The sequence below is a fragment of the Anser brachyrhynchus genome (assembly GCF_964034855.1).
Source record: "Anser brachyrhynchus genome assembly, chromosome: Z".
Taxonomy (NCBI): Eukaryota; Metazoa; Chordata; class Aves; order Anseriformes; family Anatidae; genus Anser; species Anser brachyrhynchus.
Genome location: NC_137697.1, coordinates 46374670 through 46387683, shown reverse-complemented (window position 1 = coordinate 46387683; position 13014 = coordinate 46374670). Strand labels below are relative to the sequence as shown.

General features: G+C 39.7%; 1 long non-coding RNA gene across 1 annotated transcript; it reads right to left on the bottom strand.

Moving 5' to 3' along the window:
- Nucleotides 1–5594: 5594 nt before the first annotated feature.
- Nucleotides 5595–12650, bottom strand: LOC308185694. Its single transcript, XR_013943641.1, has 2 exons — nt 10496–12650; nt 5595–8762 (listed from the first exon to the last, which is right to left on the bottom strand). It is a non-coding gene; the product is annotated as an uncharacterized lncRNA (long non-coding RNA).
- Between the last annotated feature and the right edge of the window lie 364 nt (nt 12651–13014).

Below are 13014 nucleotides of genomic sequence, written 5' to 3'. Positions count from 1 at the left end.
TGGGTCATTCTTAACCCATTCTAACCTCATCCGGATTATTTTCTTTCATAGACTCACAATGATGTAAACATAGTACTTGCAGAGTACTTCTTTATTTCAGCTAAGGCCAGATATCACCACCTAGCAATCACCTTGACCGTCTGATACTGAAGAATGACTTGCTCACTATGGGAGTCAGTTTGGCATCCATTGTAGGAGAAGATTTGCAAAGCAGCCTAAGGGAATTTGGCGTCCCATCCCTATTGAATTACAATGGAACTTGAGCATTGAATTTCCTCAGTTAGTCCTTTTAAACTTCCCCTTCTTTTTAAAATACTAAAGGTGGGGTCTTAATAAGGACTCTGTGTTGGTTTAACTTTGCTTCCTTTGAAGTTGCTGGATACTTTACCACTGACTTCAGTGAGAACATCATTTGGCCAGTGCTATGCAATTTTGAAAAACTCACCATGGAGATTTTGAATTATTTGCTCTAAAATTTATGGCCTGAGTTTATCCAAAAGATTAATTTAGGGAAAAAAAAAAAAAAGAGATGCAGGGAGGAACTGAGTACAGTGAAGTGAAGTGAACTTGATGAAATTTAATAAGTAAATTCCAAGGTGCTCTCCAAATGCAGCTTGGTTATCTCAGTCTCTAATAGGCTTGAAAGCCCCAATATTTATTTAACTATGGAAGATTTGAAGGGCACTCCAAAATATTTTCCAGTCATGTTACACCAGCATACTAAAAAATATCAGCTTTGAAGACAATGAGCCAATGAACTTTCTTGAAGATGCTTTATCAACTTCATCTAAGTATTTGTTAAATATCTCTTTTAACCTATATATATAGATTATCAGCTATTAACTTAATTATATGGCCTGTGGTCAATTTAGAAAGCCTTCTCTAAAATCAAATGTGAAACAGAGACTACTGGCAGACTTGTATATTTGGAAATAGATTGAAATATTAATTCTTCTTTATATTGCAGGACTTTCTTGGGCAGACTGGAAACCCAGCTTTGAAAGCAGGCAGTTATCTCTCCTGGCTATGTCTTCACCACCATTTTGAACTGAAATTGCACAGGAGGGATGACACATAGTTAACAATGGGAGATCATTAATTTAAACATCTTCCATTTATGTGAAAGCATCAGTAATGCAATGGGATGGCTGAGGACATGAGTCCATGCTCAGGGCAGGCTCCAGGCAGTGGAATTTTCCTGGAGCCAAAACAAAGAAGTCAGATATCAATGCAGCCTTCTAAAATGTATGAGGTATGAGAAGCTGGAGAAGAGGCTCCAAGTTGAGGACCCCTGGGCAGGACATCCTTAGTTGCCAGGTGGTTAACTTGTAAGATCAGCCAAGACAGAAGAAAGCTGGCTGGGCTGCACAGAATCAGCTGCATGATTCAGAGGAGGACTTTTGTGGAGGAAGAAACACCCTGAACCCTTTCATGGATGCCTAAAGCCAAAAAGGAAGAATGGTGAAGCAACCAAGCAGAACTGTGTTTGATTTGGCCTGAAGCTGCGTTTTCCTTGTATGAGCTAAAGTGTTGGAACAGTGTTTCATGGCTCCCAGAAAGCAGGTGTATCTCTTTGCCCTCAGTTATCTCAGGTTCTAAACAGTGCAAAGTGCTGAGAAGTCAGGGTGGCCAGCATTGCTCCAGGGCTCCAGCTGGCAGGATTGTATCTCCTATTCTTATGGAGAGGTGGCATATGGAGAGCTTCAGCATTGTGCCACAGGGGCTGGAGGAGGATGTTGAAGAATTTCATGAGACCAAATTCTGTGAGCCCCAGGCAAGCAGCTTAATAAAGTATCCAACTCTGGAGAGTCCAACAGGGCCATGTAGGCTTCTTTCCTTTTTTTTTTTTTTTTTTTTTAATGTCTAAATCAAAATCAACTCTCCCATGTCTATTCAATTAATTACTTTCTCAGATTCTGTACTGATTAACATCAAAATGAACTGAGGTTCACAAAATATCTTCCGTGTTCCTTCAGATATTGTATCCAAAAGTTATTAACAGGCTTCCCAGTACTTTGGTGTATTATGGCCCTATTTCTTTCAGTGGATTGGATTTCTGGTACTAGTAGTGTTTGGAAACAGGACAAAGTAGGAAATAATCTACTTTGAGTATATGTAGAAACTTCTTTGCAGGAGTAGAAACAATGTGGAGGGAAACGTTTTTTTCACCCCACCAATGTGTTCCAAGAAAACAAAACACGGAGGTAACTATAACTTTCAAAAAATTCTCTAGAAAAAGTTGAGCTTAAAGGAAAAACCTTGAGTTGATGGAGAAAAAACTTTTGGCTGGGGGTGAGAAAAAGCAGTCGTATGAGCTTTTGTTTGTTTGTTTTTGTTTAATGCTTTTTCTTTCTTTAATTCCAAGAAGAAAGAAATTCTCTTTTGGAATTTTTCATAATTTAGACTCAGTAATTCCCTTCAAGGCAACCCCTCTTAGCATTTAATGTTGCAAAAAATAAATGTGTGAACACATCCAGAAGAAAAAGAACTTCTCACCTCCTGGCTGCCCTTCAGCTAACAGAATTTTTTTAGTTAGCCTCCGAAACACGTATTTTCATCTCAGGTTTGGAGTCAGCTCCAAAAAAGAATTGGCACACATGGAGAAACTGTATTCAAGTAGGTAACTCTCATTTACTACTAATGAACTCAGATCTCTCAGTAGCTAGCAGTGAAGCACATACCTACTGAATGTGTAATACTGTAGGTTACACTGATAGCAGCTATTCTCCTGGATATCGCTGACTGGAGATGTTTCTTAAATTATGGCAAAGACTGCTACAGCAAATAGGACTCAAGTTCTGACAGAGGCTCTCCCCTCATTGTCTCAGTTCAAGGTGTTGTCCTCCATCTTTCATGTAGGTTTAATTGTTTGATGTGTTTGACTGTGGACACCAGACATTAATTTTCTTAGATTCTTCCTATTGTGAGAGGTGAAAGAAAAAAACAACTGACAATTTGAATAATTCCAGTTACACTGACAGTTCATTACAAGAGTTCTTGCTGTGGACGGCACCAATTCACATAGAAGTCTATCCAGATTCTCTTGCAAGTGCTCTGAGAATGGAGGGTGGCCCAGAGATATTTAATCACACTTAAATGAACACATATCGTTAAAGTATGATGTAAGTAATACCTTTTGTACATGTGTAGGAGGCTCAGTTTATATTTGGGTGTATAGAGAAGCCCTCTATTCTTTCCTTCAATACAGTTCTTACAGTACTGATGACCCGACTGAAAAGTCCATGAGGAAAACAAGAATGCCTTTAGAGATCAAGAGAAGGCCATATAGTGGCCTTCCTGTAATAAAAGGTGGCGTACAAGAAAGATGATAAAGATCCTTCTTTATCAGAGAGTGTAGTAAGAGGACAAAGTAATGGCTTTTAAAAAGATGGCTAGAAAAGAGGGTAGATTTGGATTAGACATACGGAAGAAATTCTTTACTCTGGGGGCAGTGAGGCACTGGCAAAGGTTGCCCAGAGAAGCTGTGGATGCCCCATCCCTGGAGGTGTTCAAGGCCAGGCTGGATGGGGCTTTGGGCAACCTGGTCTAGTGAGAGGTGTCCCTCCTGATGTCAGGGGGTTGGAACTGGATGATCTTTAAAGTCCCTTCCAATCCAAACAGTTCTGTGATTCTGTGATCATCTGCCACCATCTTGCTTTTCTCAGTGAATTCACAGTATGTTAATGAGATCACAGCTTCACGTCTTTGTACCTTATTTTCCCTCCCATCTGTTTATTTTTGGTCCATTGCTGCAAAATATTTGTGTGCAGGCAGGTATAGTTCCTCCTCAGTGCCCAGCAAAGACACTCTCTGTTCTTAACTGATGTTTCTAGGCTCCTCTCCCATGCAAATAATACTGAGTAGGTTTCATAACAGATATGTTTTGCATATACTTTTCTTTCCAGAACTCTTCCATGAATTACTTTGTTCAGTCTCATTTTTGTACCATCTTTGGAAGAGAGTGTTAAAGAAGGACATTATTACAGTTTTCAGCCCTTCAGAGAGTGTGTAGAGAGGACAGAGTCAATCTCTTCTTCGGGTTAGGCAGCAATAAGGTGAAAGGCAATGGGTGCAAACTCCAAAGAGTAATGTTCTGAAATCTTAGTAAGGGTAATCAAGCACTGCAACAGAGCCACAGAAGTGATGTGCCTCTACACTGATATTAAAAATTCAGCTGGTCAAGAGAAGAGATTTAGATTGGATGCCAGGAGGAAATTCTTTACGGTGAGGGTGGTGAGGCACTGGCAAAGGTTGCCCAGAGAAGTTGTGGATGTCCTGTCCCCAAAGCTGCTCAAGGCCAGCAACCTGGTCTAGTGAGAGGTGTCCCTTCTGATGTCAGGGAGTTGGAACTGAATGATCTTTAAGGTCGCTTCCAATCCAAGCTATTCCATGATTCTGTGAAGTTCTGGAACAAATTGACCTATTTGGTCATGGTTTGAGCAGTGTATTGAATCAGCAGCTGAGCTCCAGCGCTCTCTTCCAACACAAATTATTCTATCATTCTGTGTTTACTTATTATCTAACATATTTAGGCTGTTAAGATGTTATAGAATTATATATATAAAAAATGAAAACAGACTGTAAAAATGAATAAATAAACAGCCTTTTTTGCTATATTGACATTAATGAAGTTTCTTCTAAGGCTGAACGATTCCAACCAGATTTTCTAAAAAATGTAGGCTGATAAGACTAAGTATGACTTTTCTACCAGCATATCTAGGATAGCTCTTCTACAATTTCATTTGTTCCAGTCAGAAATGTAGAGGTATTAGTTTTTTTTTTAACTTGATTGGCATCAAGTTTCATAATAGAACACTATGAAGCCAGTCCAACCATTAAATCAAAGGGAGCCCTTTTTCTTGACATCTGTGGTTTGCAAATCAAATCTTCTTGGTTGTTGTTCTTCAGTGGCTGTTGGATATCTTTGGATTTATTTATTTATTTATTTATTTATTTGCCTGGTTTTCTTAAAATGCATTCAGAATAGAAATGTCCACAGTAAATTAGAATTTTTGCCATAATTTTTCATGTGCCTGTCTTTCACTTGGAAAAGACAGTGTAAATGGAAGATTGTCCCTGAAGTGATGAGGAGGTGCAGGGTTTTAAAGACCCAGAACACGTTTGCTACCTTCCCTTTTATGTCTTTGCTGATTTTGCTCTCTCTGGTTAATTTTCATATAACCTGTACTTCAAAGATATGAAATATGCTAATTAATTAACTTTATGCTTTAATTCTCAAAATAGAAACTGAGCCGTCATTGTCTTTGAAAATGATTGTCCCTGTATTTACAATGACAAAATACTAAATGATGTTTTCAGATTTTCGTCGTGAAATTGAATTTTCACAGGATGACATTGCTAGATAATTTTCCAAAACTTTTTTTTTTTTTCCAAATTGTGGCATAACAAGCCCTCAACTTGTTTACACTGTGAAATTGGTTGGTTGTAACAAACTTTCTAGTGATGACTTTTTTGTCTTTAATGGGAAAGAACTGGGATATTATGGCTATTGGAGATCTTGTTAAAGCCTGTGGAAATCAGAGGAAGAACACTGACTGACCTCAGGGCTTCTTGAGAAAGAACAGCAATGCTAGTTTTGGATTTCTTATCTTTGTGTTTAATTTCCTTTTAATCCAGAATTTCCTGAAAGTCAATCTGAATAAACTATTCAAATGTTGCTTCGGTCTTAAAGATTTTTTTTTCACTGTCTCTTTGAACAGGAGAACAGAAATCTTCATCAATCAGAAAGAAAAAAAAAAAGTTACAAAATATATGGCATTCCATAAGAAGAACAGGGAGGTTAACATTTATAAACTGCATGAAGCTGACCACCTGGTTCCCTGAGTTATCTTCTTTTATAATTTGATAGGAACTGTGGAAAATGAAACTAGATTCCTCCCAACAATTCCACAGAAAGACAGTAGTATAGCTGTAGAGAGTTCATAGAAGAAGAATAAGCAGCCTATAGCCCCAGACAGACCAAATTGCTGAACAGATCCCTAGAGAACAGCTTTTCCATTCAAGCAAGCTAGAGGAAGGAATTTTTATACAAAAACCAATTTACTTTGCTGGTATCTGTTTTGTTTATTAATACCAACAAAGACACAAGTGCTTCATTTCTCCCAGCCCAGGTTTCTTTTCAGCCTGACCTTCTGTCACATGACTTGAATAGTGTAGTATATGCAATGTGTTACCATGGAAATGATAGTGATGATGGCATGTGTTCAGCATAGTCAAATTTGAACCTAATGAGAGCAGATGTGACTTTGAGCTTTCATCCCTAAAGAACAGACCTGGTTATATCATCATGTCTTTTCTGAGGAATTCTGGAGAAAGCTCTTAAACACAACTCTCTGATTGTATTAGCTGTGAACAACAATACAAATGCATGCAAATAATAATTTCTGCTTGCTGCGAACATCTTTTTTTTTTGAAGTCAAACACACCCACATCAGAAAAGCTGTGAAAGAGGACAAGCCATGAGGAAAACAAGAACTCTTAACCATCTGCAGTTCCCATTGCTGATGTGCATTATCTTCCCCAAACATAAGCAGATTCCTGTACGTCACTATGCGTTATCAGTTTTGGTCTCTACACTTTCCTAGGAAAATAAGTACTTCCAGTTGCTGCAGACCAGTGTGACATGCTATGCAAAGCTGCATAGCACCATGAATAAATTATGGCTGTCACCAACTTCTCTTTCTAAAAAAGACTTACAAAAATAAATTAACACTACCCTTGAGCACTGCTGAGTGAACATCTCACACGTGACTTTGCTAACTAAAAGAATCAGACCTTCATTTCATCACGGTGAAGCCTACACAAGCAATGCATTCTCCGTGTGAGAGAAAAGCCATTGTGCTAAACAACCACAGAAAGAGAAAAGGCCCTAACACAAGAAAGGAGCATTCAAACCAAATTTTTTCAAGCCAGTTCCAGCCCTGGTAACTTGGAGCATGATCAAGAACTCAGCTAGACCAAGATCAGCAGAGAATTCTAAGGCTCCTCCACAATTAGTTTAGATAATGCCTTCTCTGTAGCCTGCTAGGAAGAGACCAAACCTCTATGACTCTTCCCCACCTTCAGGGTGTTGTCAGATGCGGACGCCTGAAATTAAATAGCTGTGAATTTCATCCATCACTGTGTGTGAATTGTGTTATATTGCAAGTATTATGGCTTTATCTCTAGGTTTATAAAAATGAAGACCAACTTTGGCTTCAGAAACTGTACTTAAAACAACAACAACAACAAAAACCCACTACGTACAAACAGTGGCATATGTAGCTGCAAATTGAGATGGAATAAATCATCCTACCGTTGTGCATGGAGTCCTGCTGTCTGCACCTCTATTTTTCTTTCTTGTTGAGGTTTCCAAAAGTCTTGATTCTAACCCAGAAGGTCAGGTGAAAATATTTGTTGCTGTTTCTCTAAGAACTTGCTACAGAAACCCCCCAATGGACTTTCAAGCTGTGGACAGCCACCACCCAGAGGTTATGTAAGAAGCCAGATTAATTCTCTTGGTACCACAATATTGGATCAAAACTAATTAGGGCAAACCTGGAACTTGCTCATCAAAAGCTAAGTCAAAAGCCTTCTAACCATGTTTATAGACAGGGAAAGAGACAAGGAAAAAAGGGAGGAAGAGGAGATCATTGTCTACTCCCTGTTATCCCTATGTGGTTGAATATGTGCCCTATTCAAATGTTACGGATGACCCAAAAGGCAGTTGAAGCCCACCTTGTCCTTTGAAGAATCTGCTGCTGCTTCTCTTAGTTTCCCTGCAGCTCCTTTCCCCTCTTTATTTCTTAAGAAATTCATTATAAGCTTAAATCAGCTCCAATTTCCAGACTTCAGACTTAAACTTCAAAGCAACAGGGCTCAGCAGGGAGGGAGGGCAGGGAAGCCTCAGTTTCCCTTTGAAACCTTGCCCCTAGTACTTGTTACCCAGTTCACAAAGCTCTGCACCATCTGGGGAGAGCTCTTGTGACACTGCTGTGAGCCCTTGAAGAGACCTCCCAATGTCCCCCTGAGCATCCAGAAGGGAAGAACAACACCATCTCCAGCCAGCAGCCAGGCCATGAAGCTCTGGCTGTACTCAGGTGGGACTGGCAGGGCATGATTCTGCAGGACAAATGACCCAGACATCTGGAGTGCTACGGAGAGAAGGCAAAACCTTTGTGAGAGGTTGTGTGTCAGCATGCTGGGGAGCTCGCCATCATCCTTCCCTAGCCCTGGCCAACCCCAACACAACAACATCTTCCCTGTGCTCTTAGTATTACACCAGTAAGATGGGTTGTCCAATACAGTACAGGTCAACCATGCTCTTTGCCTGGTATTGACATCCCAGCACCATGGTGAGAGCTGAAGTGTGATAGATGATGAATGCAGCTTGCAGCCATAAGACTGCAGCAGGCTGAGCATATCACCAGCTACAGCTGAAATGTTAGCTGGAAGCTGGGTGAAAGGAATCTGTTTAACAGGTGTGCTAGGAGTCTGGCACGGAGACTTGGGCTGGGGCCAGTACCACTGAATGTCTGCTGTGTTGATTCATTGGCAGGCTAGAGTTACAGCAGGGTGGAGGGAACCGAACGCAAATGTCCCTTCATCTGCAGAAGCTTCTCACTTGCTAGAAAATTCCATCAGTGTTCCTGAATCATCTACTGTCCAGGAGCTGTGACTCTCTTTTTCTCCTGGTTTTATTTTTTATTTTTTCCAAGAATTCATGCAGGTGTCCTTTGCCAGGTATTGTTCTTCTGCAGTCCCTGTTTAAAACCAGAAAACACAGATCAGCAGGGATAAACTGTCCTGAGTATTGGCTAATTCAGTGCAGCCATCAAAATCTTTTACATATGACTACAACAAGTAATGGACAGATCAGTGTCTGTTTGTTCCTCAGACTAGGTATTTATGCAGCAGACCTGGCTCTGTTCAGTAGTCGCTCTCAGGATTTCCAGAACTACCTTAATCTTAGCTAGGAAATTACTCCAATTTTTATATTGTCATTCCAAAGCTGCCAGCTCAACCTTCTCACCTCACTACAAAAAGATAACGTCTGGAAGAGATATGATAGGTTTGATGGCTTGGGACAGTTTTAGATAGCAAGTTAAGCAAGATCTTTTTGAGCCAAAACAGAATCCTCTGCATCCTCCTGACTTTAGCCACATCAGCCATCCCTAATATGTGAATGCCTGACTGGAAGCCAGAAGGCTTCCTGGTGTCCCATTGACTTCACTGGGAGTTATGGGTGCACAGGACCAGGTGACAAAAAAGGCCTGGAGATGTTTCCTTTGGTCTGTTGTTTTCAAATATGACTTTACCAATTATTATACAAAAGCTTGACTTTATGCCTCAGATCAGGAGGAGCTTTGCTTCTGATCTCAGTGGGCTTTTTGGAAGAGCATTTAAAATTTCTGTGCTCCATCCACCAATTATGACTGCATCAGAAATTTTAACCAAGTTCTAACACTACCTAGCAGAAATAGAGAAGATAGAAAAGCATGAGTTTGCTGTACAAATGGTCTAGTTGCCTCCAGAAAGAAGCAGCACAGGAAGTTCCCCTTGTCTGCACAAATCCAGCTGAAGATGACTGGTAATTGCTTGAAATCTGCTGGACCAGAGACATGATCTGTTCAATGTTATGTGATCTTACTCTCTCTCATTATTACCATCCTACTTCTTGACTGATCTCACAGAATCATTAAGAGTAGCAGAATCTGTCCAAGAATAGTTAAAATTGAATAGAAATTTTCAACACCTGTACACAAGAACAAACAGAACTAGAAACATAGGTTATACAGGTAAATGATCCTAAACGAGCCTCATTTCTTAATTCTTTGAAACAGCAAGCATGCAATCAGGTCAGGGAAAATTGCTAACCTGAAACAATAATTATGATTTGCCTTTTGTGATTTAGCAATTAATTAGCATATGACTAGTGAACATTAGGCTTATGCAAGATTGCAAATCTGTAGTCCCAACCCCAGCTGGAGGCTCTGTTAGACTATACTACTGACATAAGTCTTAATAAGTAGATTGGTAATCTCTGTTATGGGCTTCTCTCCTGTTCAGAGGGTAGGAAACATCCCATTTCTCTAGGTCTGAAGCAGGATTAATTGATTGGTCTCATATGAACCTGAAAACCATTAAGAGCACGAAGGATGAAAAGCAATTCAAACTGCTTTATTACCATTTTCTAGTAAAGTACCAGTTTAGACTCTGGACCTACTGTGAAGCAGCAGGTTTCCAGATATTGACTGTGCTGGCATGTGCTTCTGGAAAAGAGGAAACGACGGATTCCTGAAAGCAGAAACATCTGCTCAAGTCATGAACACACTTTCTGGCTGAGGCCAAACAGTGGGATTGCTAAAGAAGTCCATGTGCTGCCAGCCACACTGGCTGGAATCACAGCAAAATGGGTGGTGAACAATGAGCCACACTAGCTCCTCCCTCATGCTCAACACACCATTAGATAAAAAAATGGTGTTATGGGGCTTACCTTAGTCCTTCCCATGATGGCTTTTATGAGTAAGGCAAGCAGTGTCATGTTTTCCCCTGGTGTGGATGGAGAAGCAGAGATGTTTCTGCAGGACACTCATGAATTTCACAGACGCAAAACTGTCCTCCTGGGTGCCAGTCTGGGGCACTGCGCTAGAAGCTAGTGCATCTTTGCATAGGGTGCTTCTCCTACAATGCATTTTCATTTTGGGGGCTGTTTGATCCAGTTGTTTTTCCATTTAAAGCAGTGTGAATAAACTCTACTGAAGTCTTACTGGTGGGACAGTGCTACAAATTGAAGAGAACTGGGCCCAGTGAATACAGTTTTGATACTATGAACCCATTAAAATGTTTTATTTCTTTCTCTGCCCAGAGTAAACTTTGTCAGAATGATGAAAATAAGTAAGGGGAAATGACCAGTTAATATAGCTTTGCTTGAACCAGCGGAGTTGCAAAAGTATCCAGGTATAAATGTCAAGATACTTTTAGTAGTTTAGGACCATCAACAAGAAAATACAATTGAGAAATATGAATACTATTGGGATTTCATTCTGGAGGTCTTAACAGGAAACCTCTCCCCTTTTCACATATGTAAGAAGGAAAACTTCAGTCAAATCAAACGAATGGCAGCAAATTCTTAAGGAAAGTTGGTGGTAAAATTCAACCCTGTATCAATGAATATTGTGTAAATTTATATTCTGCAAAAGCAGAGTGTGGGTTCAATTTTGACCTGTGATTAACTTTCCCAGGGAAGTCATCGGTTACTGACTGTAAGTATTTGCTGAAATCTTTGCAGAATGAGGACCATAGGGTTGAATGCAGCCCACACAGGAAAAAAAGAAAAAAAAAGAAAAAAAAAAGGTGCATTGTCAATCTGTGGGACATGTTTTGCAGTTCCTAGTGCACCTTCCATTACAAATTATTTACTCTTGTTCTCTGCTTCACAGTATTATATGGACATTTCCTGCTTCAGAACTAGTACTGCAGCCTTTGATCATGAAATGAGCCCTGTAAGTGAGATCTACAGTAAGGGGCTCTTTCTTCTTCCTGTTTCCAGCACTCACGAAACTGTTTCTCCATCCGCACTTCAGCAATGCAGTCAAGCGTGTGCTTAACATTAAGGTCATGCAGGACTTATGTATGTGATTAAAATTAAGCATGCATTTAAATGCTGCATGGAACTGGGACCTCAGTGAGGATGGCTGTTGGATCAACCTGTTATGACCTTTGCTGAGCTGATTATAACTCAGCCTTTGTAGCACTCTGTTTTTCCCCAAAAGTCATAGTTTATTCAATGTGTTTTGCATCAGAAATTTAAACGGTCCTTTTTTTTTCTTTTTTTAAACACTACGTAAATTAATATTGATTTTTCTAGCTCTGTAAATATTTGAGATGATGGGATAGATTTCCTAGATTGCCCCATCACCAAACAAATTCTGTAACACCTTTTGTGCACCAAGTATAAAAATACTTTGCATACGTCTAAAGTTCAAGCAAAGATAACCCCCTTTTTTTTTTTTAATTCAAGTTTCCACAAACCAAGATTAAGAGGAAAAAGAAGAAGTTGGATTTGTGTCTGCATCTGAACAGAGAAGAATGGCTAATCACCCACTCCACAAAGACTCTTGCATTGTCTGCTTTTTGGCCATTGTAAATTTCGGAGGCAGATTTGCTCCACTTTCTCTTTGGAAGAGCATTCCTTTCTTGCTAAGAGCTCAGAGATGACTCTGAATAAACCTGTAGAATTGAGAAGCAGAAAGAGATTTTTAATTTTTTTTCTGCAGATTCAGGTCTATGGATTATGCCAGTATATTATCCTAAAGAAAAATAAAACTAAACAAAAACAAACAAACAAAAAAAACACGAGATCATCTGCATCGCTGCTGTAAACAGATTAGCCCATGTCATGTGAAAACTCCTTGTCACACAGCTGGGGTTTAACATACGAGGACTAACCCTCTGCCATGTGGCCCTGCATGTTCGTTCACCCTAATGTTATAACTGCAAAATACTTTAATAGTGTTTTTCCAATTTACCTATCACCCATATTATGAACAGAGACAGTTGATCTTCCTTCTGATTTTTAATCCTTCCCCCTTTCTGTCCGGAAGGACTGCTTAACCTAAAACCTTAATCCTTAAGCTTGGAAAGTCTGTAGTCACTTGCCTTCATAACCATGTTAGCTTTACCACTGCATCATCAGAAGTACTATTTTTTAACAGAAAAGTCGATGTGCTAAGCCTCTCCTCCAGCATTGCAGCCTTCTGATATTTTAGCCTGAGATAATGCCAATGTCTTTGACCAGCTTCATGGCTGGGGCACTTTTTAATTTTAGATTATCTTAATTCATCCCCAGATAGCTGGGAAATCTTGGCTAATCAAGAACAAAAAGGCTACTAAACATTTCATATCTTACCTTTATGGAAAAGAGACAAAACTGTTTTCCTTTAAAAGACAACTGAAAACTGGGATGAAAGCCCACTATTGTAAAGTCAATGAAATCTTCGTCACTGAGATCAG